Genomic DNA, 8817 nt, shown 5'->3' on the forward strand with positions numbered 1-8817 from the left:
TGGGCAAGCCAATGCGCCTGACTCAACAGCAGTGGGGATGCTGAGGGTGCCTGCCTGGACCTGCCCCTCCATAGAGAGCACCGCTCCCGGCTCTGCCCTTCACCTTTCCTCCCGTTCCCTCGCCTGCCTCTTTGCTGGGGTGACACACATCAGCTAAAGCAGGAGCCTCCAGCCGAGCCTGGGCCTGCCCTGCCCATGCTGCTTGCCCAGAGGCACCCCCAGCACCTCACCTGCAGAGGACAGGGCAAGGGGGTGCCTGCTGTGGGTGCTCCTCACCTTCCCCATGGCAGGAGTTAGGTCCAGCCTCTGCAGGGAGACCTGCGGGTGCATGAGGCAAAGCAGCGCAGCCCTGGGGCTGAGCATCGTGCTCTGCGTTCAGCACGGAAGCAAACCGGAGCAGGAGCAGCAGCCCCAGGGCTGTGCCTGGCTTTTCCTGCCTGTCAGAACAGGCCAAGCACGCCCAGGAAACCTTCCCGAGTGGAATTTGGCACCAAACTTCCCCATCCATTTTAACTGTAAAACCCAGCATCCTGACTGTCAAACCCAGCCGCTTGCAGCAGCAGGGGTGGAACGAAGCCATCCCTTAAAAGCTTTTCTCCCACATATTCTTTTCTAGGATTCTCCTCGTTTTCCAAGGAACATTAGTTTTAATCCAGCTCGAATTCACTGACATCCCCTGTTGGAACAGGGCAGGGAGCCCAGGCAGGGTGTCCTGCCACGCTCCCTTGGATTCAGTGGAGCTGCACTGATTCATACCAGCTGAGAGCTGGACCTGGGACACGTTTGGCTTTGGTAAAGAGGGATTTATTTCTTGGCAGAAGGAAAAGAGAGGTTTTGCTAATAGCCCTTGTCATGCTTCAACTGCTGTAACAGCAGCTGCAAAGGGGACTCCCGGAATCCAAATGAAACAGGAGCTTTCCTGCCAATGGTAATTAGGGATTTTTTCCCAGCTTACTTTAACCCTTGGCCTGAAAGAGCTTCCAATGGTGTCAGCCCTGAATGCCTGCAGAGGCAGCTGAGGATATCGACTGCCACATCCCCATCCCATGTGAGCCCAAGCATCCGATGTGGGCAGAGGGTACTGCATTTATTTGCACTGGAAGCCAAGGTCTGCAGCTTTCACAGCTGGGATGGCCCTGGAAGAGCAAACAGCCAGGAGTCTTTAGCAGGTTCCCAGGCAGATGCCAGGTAGATCTGTGCCCTCAGAAACACCATTTGCTTCCTTGCAGGTGATTCCTTACACAATGAACGCTCCATGGAGAGCACAGGATTAAATCCCAGTCTGGGGGGAACAATTTCCCTTCCCTGGGAATAAATCTGCTGCTGCTCTCAGGCCCGAGCAGAGGATGTGTGAAAGTGAATCAGGATCCTGAATGGGGAAGAAAAAGACGCTCCCTGAATGAATCTTGCTACTTAGCACGGAACAAAACTAGGATTTTCCAAGCTGTGTTATTCCTCTTTTGGTTTGAAGCTTTTATTAGGGACTGCTTATGGCATTAGTCCTTTGTAACTCAGAGCCAGTGTTTTAATCCAGGCTTCAAATTAGAAGCCTTGAAAAGGATTTAGACATCCTTGGCTTATCCTGTCCTCAAGAATCCATGAGTGACATCAAACTCTGCTTCCCATGAGCCCAGAAGCCGGGATGCACACAGCTCCATCTAGATGTAGGGAAAGGGGAAAATGTAATGAGGAAGAGTTTCTTCTTACTGTTCACAGCACAGATTTCCTCACCATGCAGAATATACTGTTCTGTATCTTTTTCAGTCCATTTGTGCATCACTCCTTTCATGTGTACATCTCAAATTGCATCAGATACATCCTTGTGAAGATGCACCTCATCAAACTCAATGCTGTGAGCTTGACCATAGCAGAAGCTTGTGCCTCTCCCAGCCAGGTGGAAGGTGTAATGATGACGGGGGACGCCCATACCCTTATGTTCAAAGGAGGAGGGAGTCACTTGGTAATCAGTGCATCGCGGTAGCAGAGGACCACCAGGTCCAGCCACCCCCAAAAGCTCCTTTGCCCAGGGGAGAGGTTTGCAAAGCAGCGCTGGAGCCTGCTCGGAGCCGCTTCAGGACGTGGCCATCACGTTTTCCCTTTCGCATTTCCCACAACCACAGGAGCCTCATCAGGGAGCGATAATTGCTTCGGCTCCTCCGCCCCCAGCATCGCCCCGGGGAAAGGCGCTTCGGGCGGGTGGGGTGGGAGCGATGATGGGGCGGGATGGAGCCGACGCTGCAGGAAGCCCGGCGGGGATGTGCGCACTGCTCCGGGTGCAGAGCGGGGGGATCCCTGTGGGGAGAGGTCCCTGGAAGGGCGGGGATTCCCACGGGGGTGGGAATTGCGGGGCGGGGAACCCCACGGGAAGGGTCTCGGGGGGGTGAAGGGGGTGACAACAGCGATGGGCTCCATGGGGCGGGGTCTCCGTGTTTTGGGGGGGCTCCACGGGAGGGGTTCCCCCGGCAGGGCCGGTCCCGGTCCCCACGCTCCCCCCCCCCCGGTGTCTCCTCCCCCCGGGCCGGTCCCAGGCGCCTGCGCTGCGTTCCCGTGGCGTGGCCGGTCCCGGGGCCGTGCCCCCTCCCGCCCTCCCTCTCTCCGCGCCCGCTTCCATGCGCCGGCTGCCGCCCGGCCCCGCCACGGTGATGGGCGGCCGGTCCCCGGGGAGCCCCGGCGGGGCCAGGGCTGCTCGGCGGCGGCTGCGGCGGCGCAGCGGAACCCCGCGGCTGCTGCCCGACGTGCGGAGCATCTTCGCGGCACCGCGGGAGCCGGCGGAACGCGGCCGCGGACACCGCTTCGCCCCTCGGCCCCCGCGCCGCGGCTGGTGCGACCTGTGCGGGGAGGCGGTGCGGGAGCGAGCCCTGCGCTGCGAATGTGAGTGCTGCCCGCGCCCTGCCCGCACCCCTGCCCTGCCCGCTGCCCCCCGCACTGCAGCCCCTACCCGCACCCTGCCCGGGCTCTTCCTCCCGCAGCGGCAGCGCTGGACCCGCTCTTCCTCCCCCCGCTTTGCCCCGGGTCCCCAAAGCCCCGCTGCAGGGACCTGCCGGGAAGGGCTCCCCCGCACCGGGATCCGGGGGGGGGGGGGATCCCCGTCCCCCTGGATGAAGGGATCTGTCCGGAGCCTCCCGCAAAGGGGGCGCGGACCCCGCCTGCGGTGAAGCGATGCGGGGTGGGTTCGGGAAACGAAGTGTTGGCAGGAAATGGGAGATTATCACGTCCAAGGCGAGGCTGGCACCAGCAGGACTCGGTGAGCAGGAGGAATTCGTGTTTGTGAAGCTCTACGGTGAGGTGTAAATTCCTGTAGAAGCAGCAAATTTGTCACACACTTCCCTTTGCCTAAACCATCGGGTAAGGGGGCTCATGCCGGTGGGGTTCACCAGGGTGCATGCGCTCACGTTTGCCACATGCTTGTGTTCTGCAAGGGAGATTAATCCTTCCATCACATGGGAGAGGACACAGAGGGGCTGAACGAGGCCACGGGCCTCGGCAGGGTCCTTGGCAAGGTGTGACCTGCATCGGTCATTGATGGTGAAGCGAGGAGGCCGTGGTGTGCCGGGGCAGAACCTGTGTCACAGAGAACTCGGTAGCGTGTGCTCGCTGCTGACAGTGCTGGCACTGGTGCTGGTGGTTATTTGGGGCAAGGAGTGAGCCGCGTCCTGCCCCAGGGTTTTGGGCTCCCTGCCCGGCCAGCAGCTCCGGAGGAGGCTTCATTGCTCAGTTGCTGGTTTGCTCGGGGGATGATGCCATGCGCTGTAACCCCAGCCTCACCGGGGCAATCAGTCCCTCGCCCAGCCCGTTGTGGTTCTTCCGCTTGGCTTTCCTTAGCTCATGAATCAATTCGGTGTTTCTAGTGGTGGTTTGCACAGCGTGGTGTGAGCAGGGCTCTTCCACGTGCCTCCTGGTGCCGTTTGGGAATGAAGGGCAATTGGGAGAGGCAGGAGCACCATATGGCCCTGCTGCATCCCATTAAGGTTTCAGTACTGATTGCTGTTAATTAAATGTGGCCCCGGCGTCACCATGCAGCCAGCACAACGTGGCAGGGGAACACACCAGGGCTGGGGACACACCAGGGCTGGCAGGTTTGTCCATGTGGTGTTACTGGAATTACACTGGTTTGGGCTGGAAGAGACCTTGAAGCTCATCCAGTCCCAACCCCTGCCACGGGCAGGGACCCCTTCCACTGGATCAGCTTGCTCCAAGCCCCTGTGTCCAACCTGGCCTTGAGCACTGCCAGGGATGGGGCAGCCACAGCTTCTCTGGGCACCCTGTGCCAGCGCCTCAGCACCCTCACAGGGAAGAGCTTCTGCCTAAGAGCTCAGCTCAGTCTCCCCTCGGGCAGGTTCAAGCCATTCCCCTTGCCCTGTCCCTGCAGGCCCTTGTCCAAAGCCCCTCTCCCTTTAAGTAAATGGAAGACTGTTCTAAAGTCTTCCCAGAGCCTTCTCTTCTCCAGCCAAAGAGGGTGATGTAAATGGTTTTGCTGGTGTGTAACTGCTCTTTCTCCCCTTTTCCTTATTAACTCCCTCAAAACCCGGTAAGAGTCAGTGTGTTCACTGGAGCAGTGCATGGATCAATGTGCTGAAAGGCACAGCCTGGGTTTATGCGAAGCAAAGGAGACTTTCTCCAGCCATCCTTCAAAGTGGTCACAGGGCTCATGGTGAGGATGAAGTACTGTGCCTGAGGTAGGAACCCGCAGGGCTCTGTGGTGCTGCAGGTACTATAAATAGTTGTTTTGAGGGACTTCTCCTCTGGATTTTTTCCATGGTTATATTGAAACAAATCTGAAATAACTCCATTTCCCTTTTTGCTTTGGAGGAGAATAGCTCAGAGTGTGGGAGTAGTTCCGTCCCTGAAACTCCCCAAACAACCAGGCAGTGGGAAGTGTGTGTGGGGGGAAACTTCAGTGGGGCTGCTGTTAACATCCTCTGCGTTCCCTGTGATCCCAATAGTATATCCCTTTAAAACTGCCTGAAAGCTGCAGATGGGGTCTGTGATCCTCCCTCGGTGAAGCTGCCTCTTGTTTGCTGTTGACTCGCAGCCTCACGTTTTGGGTTGTGCAGTTCTGGCCTGTTTCCATTGACATCAGATCTGGTCACCCTCAGTCACATGGGAAGGTGGTATTTATCCCTCCTCCTTCCCAAGATGGTCTGTGTCCCTTTCTGCCAATGCTGTGTCCTGTGTACGATGGCATTGGAGGCTGATGCAGGTGTTGCCTGTGCTGCTGGCATTGGTTAAGAACACTTGTTTTCAGTCCCAAAGTGAATATAATTGGGCTTGAGGAGTCACTGTGCCATTATAGCTGCCTTGACACCTCCTAGCTAATGTAGGTGCTTTGTGCTGCTGGCACCTTCCAAAGCCTGAGTGAATGCTGAAGGAGTGATCTCATGGAGGAGTGGAACGTGTTCCTGACGCAAGAGGCTGGGAAGGGACGGGCGGGCTGTGGTGGCACATCCCTGCTGCGGTGCCGTGGTGTTTGTTCTGGTGGGGCAGGGTGCAGGAGCTGAATGCGGTGGTGACTGAAGGGCTTCAAAGCCTCCAGCAGGGTTTGCTTCGCTTTGGAGCAGCGGGGACAGCAGAGAAGCTGGGGCTTCACACAGTGGGACCTTAAAGCTCATCCAGTTCCAATCCCTGCCATCCAATCCCATGCCACCTTCCACTGGAGCAGCTTGCTCCAGGCCCCTGTGTGCAGCCTGGCCTTGAAGAAGCTGCTGCCTCTTCCCAAGGGAATCACTGCAGCTCTGTGCTTCCCTGCTGGGAAGGCTGCTTGTGAGGCACTGCCTCAACCAGCACCTGGTGGTCTCGGTGCCAAATGCAGCTGAACCTGGTGGCAGGTTTTGATCTGATGGTGTTGTGACATGGCCACGGTTCAGTAAAGAGCTTCAGCATCCACCTGGGCTCACGCTGGTCTGAAGCCACCCTTATCTCTTAGAGCAGTTAATTCCATGCTCAAGCACTGAGCTGAATCAGGACCTGTTTCCTTAAGGAGGAAGTTGGTTGAACACACAGCATTTCTCTTGCCCCTTTGTAGAGCAGACTTCAGCTGTAACAGCACTGCTCCTCAGCACTCATTTGCTTAAGATAATACTGAAGATAATGACTTCTTGAGCAAGCCCAGCCTTGCTGGGACGAGGCTCTGCTCGCACCAGTGGCGCTGTCTGGGTTTGTATCTGCTCTCTGATGTGACTCTGTCGTGTCTCTGGTCTTGCCACTGTAAACAGTGATTGCTCACAGTCCGTGGGACCCACAGCACTCCGCACTGGGATCCCATGTGGGCGGTGCAGACAGGTTCCTGAGGCTGCTCCTGCCCCCGGTGACTGGGGCAGGTTGGGGTGGCGGGCGCTGCTGAGGTTGGGTGAGCACAGGGTGGGTGCTGGGGTGCATCCTGCCCGCTGCGGCTCCCCGAGGGGAGGTGGAGGTGTGGGGATGGACAGGGCCCTGCCCACAGCGCCCGGTCCTAGCTCTGGTCTTGGGGATCACGTTCCTTGCTGCAATCCAGTGCCCCGGGAAGGATTTATGGAGAGGGACCCCAGCCGAGGCTCCAGCTCCCACTTTGCAGGTTGGTTTTTGGGCTGCCTTTTCTCCTCCTGCATCACCTGTGGCCCAGGAGGTTTAGAGGAGCTGGTGGGAAGAAGGGGTGTGTGCAGCTGAAGAGATGCTGTCTAGGTGCGGGGACAGCAAGGGGGGATGAAGTCCCCTGTGTTACCTCATTGCTTACGGTGCTTGGTGTGATATTTAGGATTAGGTAAACTTCCTCTTTGTTACCTCCCTGTGTAAAGCAAGGATGTGTGGTGCAGGCTGCTGGCAACTGCTGTTTGTTTGTAAGTGGAGTCCTGAACAGAGAGGGGATGGCTGCGATGTAGAGGGTTCAAAGTGGCAGGTTTCAACCGTGCTGTTAAACTGGTGCTTATGTCCCACCCCATCATTGACACCCGGTGTAGCTGTAACTGATAGATGCTGTGACAGGACTGCAGTGTTGATCTGAAAACCTAGCTGTGTGCAGAGCTTAACCCGGGATTATAAATACAGTTCACCTCGGTGCATTCCTTTAACCTTTGACTAAACACTGGGGACTTTTCCCCTTACATTTTAGAGGGCTGCAAGGGCAAAGCAGCAAAGTGAGGGGAGGAGATTGAAAAGAGCCCCCCAGTCCGGCTGGGTCCTGCGCTTTCTCTCTCTAATCTCTTCCGTTGCGTTGCTTTATCTTATCAAGCAAAAAGCCCCAGAAATAGAAAGTTTTCCAGGGCTAACAGGGGATGCACAAGCTCTGAGCGCTGTGTTGCCTCATTGCTCAAAAAGAAAGAAAGAAATCAGCCCATCAAATGGCAGCAGGCTCTAAATGGACCACGGCAGTGGTTTATCTCCACTGGAGGAAAGGCCTCTTGTGGAAGCAGGCGTAACCTTGCGCTGATGCACGCCGCATCTGGGCTCTGCGCGCCCGGGGAGCTCTGAGCCTCCTCTCCCAAAGGATGCCGGACGGGAAAGCGGGAGCCGCCGCTTGCTTTGGGCTCGTGGCAAAGAGAATCCGCAAACTCTTTGGGCATTTTCCCAAGTCAAAGCCTTGGTCCGAGGGGCTCCGGGTGCTGCGGAGGCCGAGCAGGGAGGTTTTGCTGGTTAGAGGTAGGTGGTGGGGTAGGTCTGTGTGTTGGGGGGTGTTTGGTGGGGGTGTATTGCGTGCTAAGGGGGTTGCTGTGGTGCTGCCCTGTCTGTGCTGTAGTGCATGGCTGGCGATGCACATCCACGTGGGATCCTGCCCCAGCTCCTTCTGCAGCCCTGCTATGGCAGGAGCGCTGTGATGTGGCACAGCTTGGGGCATCAGCGCCACTTGAAAGGAAAATGTGCCTTTTGGTACAGAGCAGCTCAAAAGCATCTGCCTGGGTTTGCTCTCCAGATCCTGCAGGGATGCAGGGACCTCTCTGAGGGTTGGTTGTCACCAGGGGGGTCTTGCTGCTCTGAGCAAACAGGAGAACACCCTTGGGTGTCTGTTTGCGGACAGATGAAGCCCAAACCACTGTTTTCAGACAAGTGAAACCGAAACTGTCTCATTTCGCCCTAAAACTGCTCAGCCCCCCAGTGATGGAGCTGTGGACTCGAGGCAGAGATGGGGCTGGGGCGTTGCCATGGGGGGATGTCAGGAAGGGCTTTGCAGGGCAACGATGACCCTTGGCTGGGTGGCTGCTGAAGCTGGTGGTGATGCTGCAGGTCCTGCCCTGTCCCTGGCAGCAGCAGGCACCACCAGCTCTCGCGATGCTCAGGGCCACATCCTGCAGCGTCCCTGAGGTTACCCCAGTGACGTCCCTTGGGGCGAGGGCAGAGGCACCGAGCCCAGCCCTGTCGTCAGCAGCACCACTTGCACAATCAAACCTCACCGTTTAAAGGGGTGTGTGAGGGGTTCGGAGGGAAACGGAGGAAATCCCTGTTCCCCCACACTGTGCACTCCCCTGGCAGCTGGGTCACGCTCCTGGGGGTTCCCTTCACTTTGTTGGGTGCATTTCTGGTTTGCTTTTTGAGGTGACGATGAAGTTGGTTATTTAATGCAAAGGGGATCTGTAATGAGCTGGAGCTCTCAGGGATCTCCTGCATCTTCAGGGTTCACTTTAACATCGCACAAGGGCTTTGATGGCCCATTTGAAACGTGCCCTCTGCAGCCCCGTGTGTGCCAGGGCTGGCAGCCCAGGGAAGGGGGAACCCAAGGGGTGTTTTCACCAGGGCCCAGCACAAGCTTTGGCCAGAAACTGGAGTTCAGGAGCATCCCAGGGAAGGTGTTGGGACATTTTAGTCCTTTTCCATCCTAAATCTGGGGGCAACTGTATCCGGTTTCCCATT

Source organism: Neopsephotus bourkii, unplaced genomic scaffold (assembly GCF_033783945.1).
Source record: "Neopsephotus bourkii isolate Nb327-2 ecotype Australia unplaced genomic scaffold, CSIRO-AGI_Nbou_v1 NB_1139, whole genome shotgun sequence".
Lineage (NCBI taxonomy): Eukaryota > Metazoa > Chordata > Aves > Psittaciformes > Psittacidae > Neopsephotus > Neopsephotus bourkii.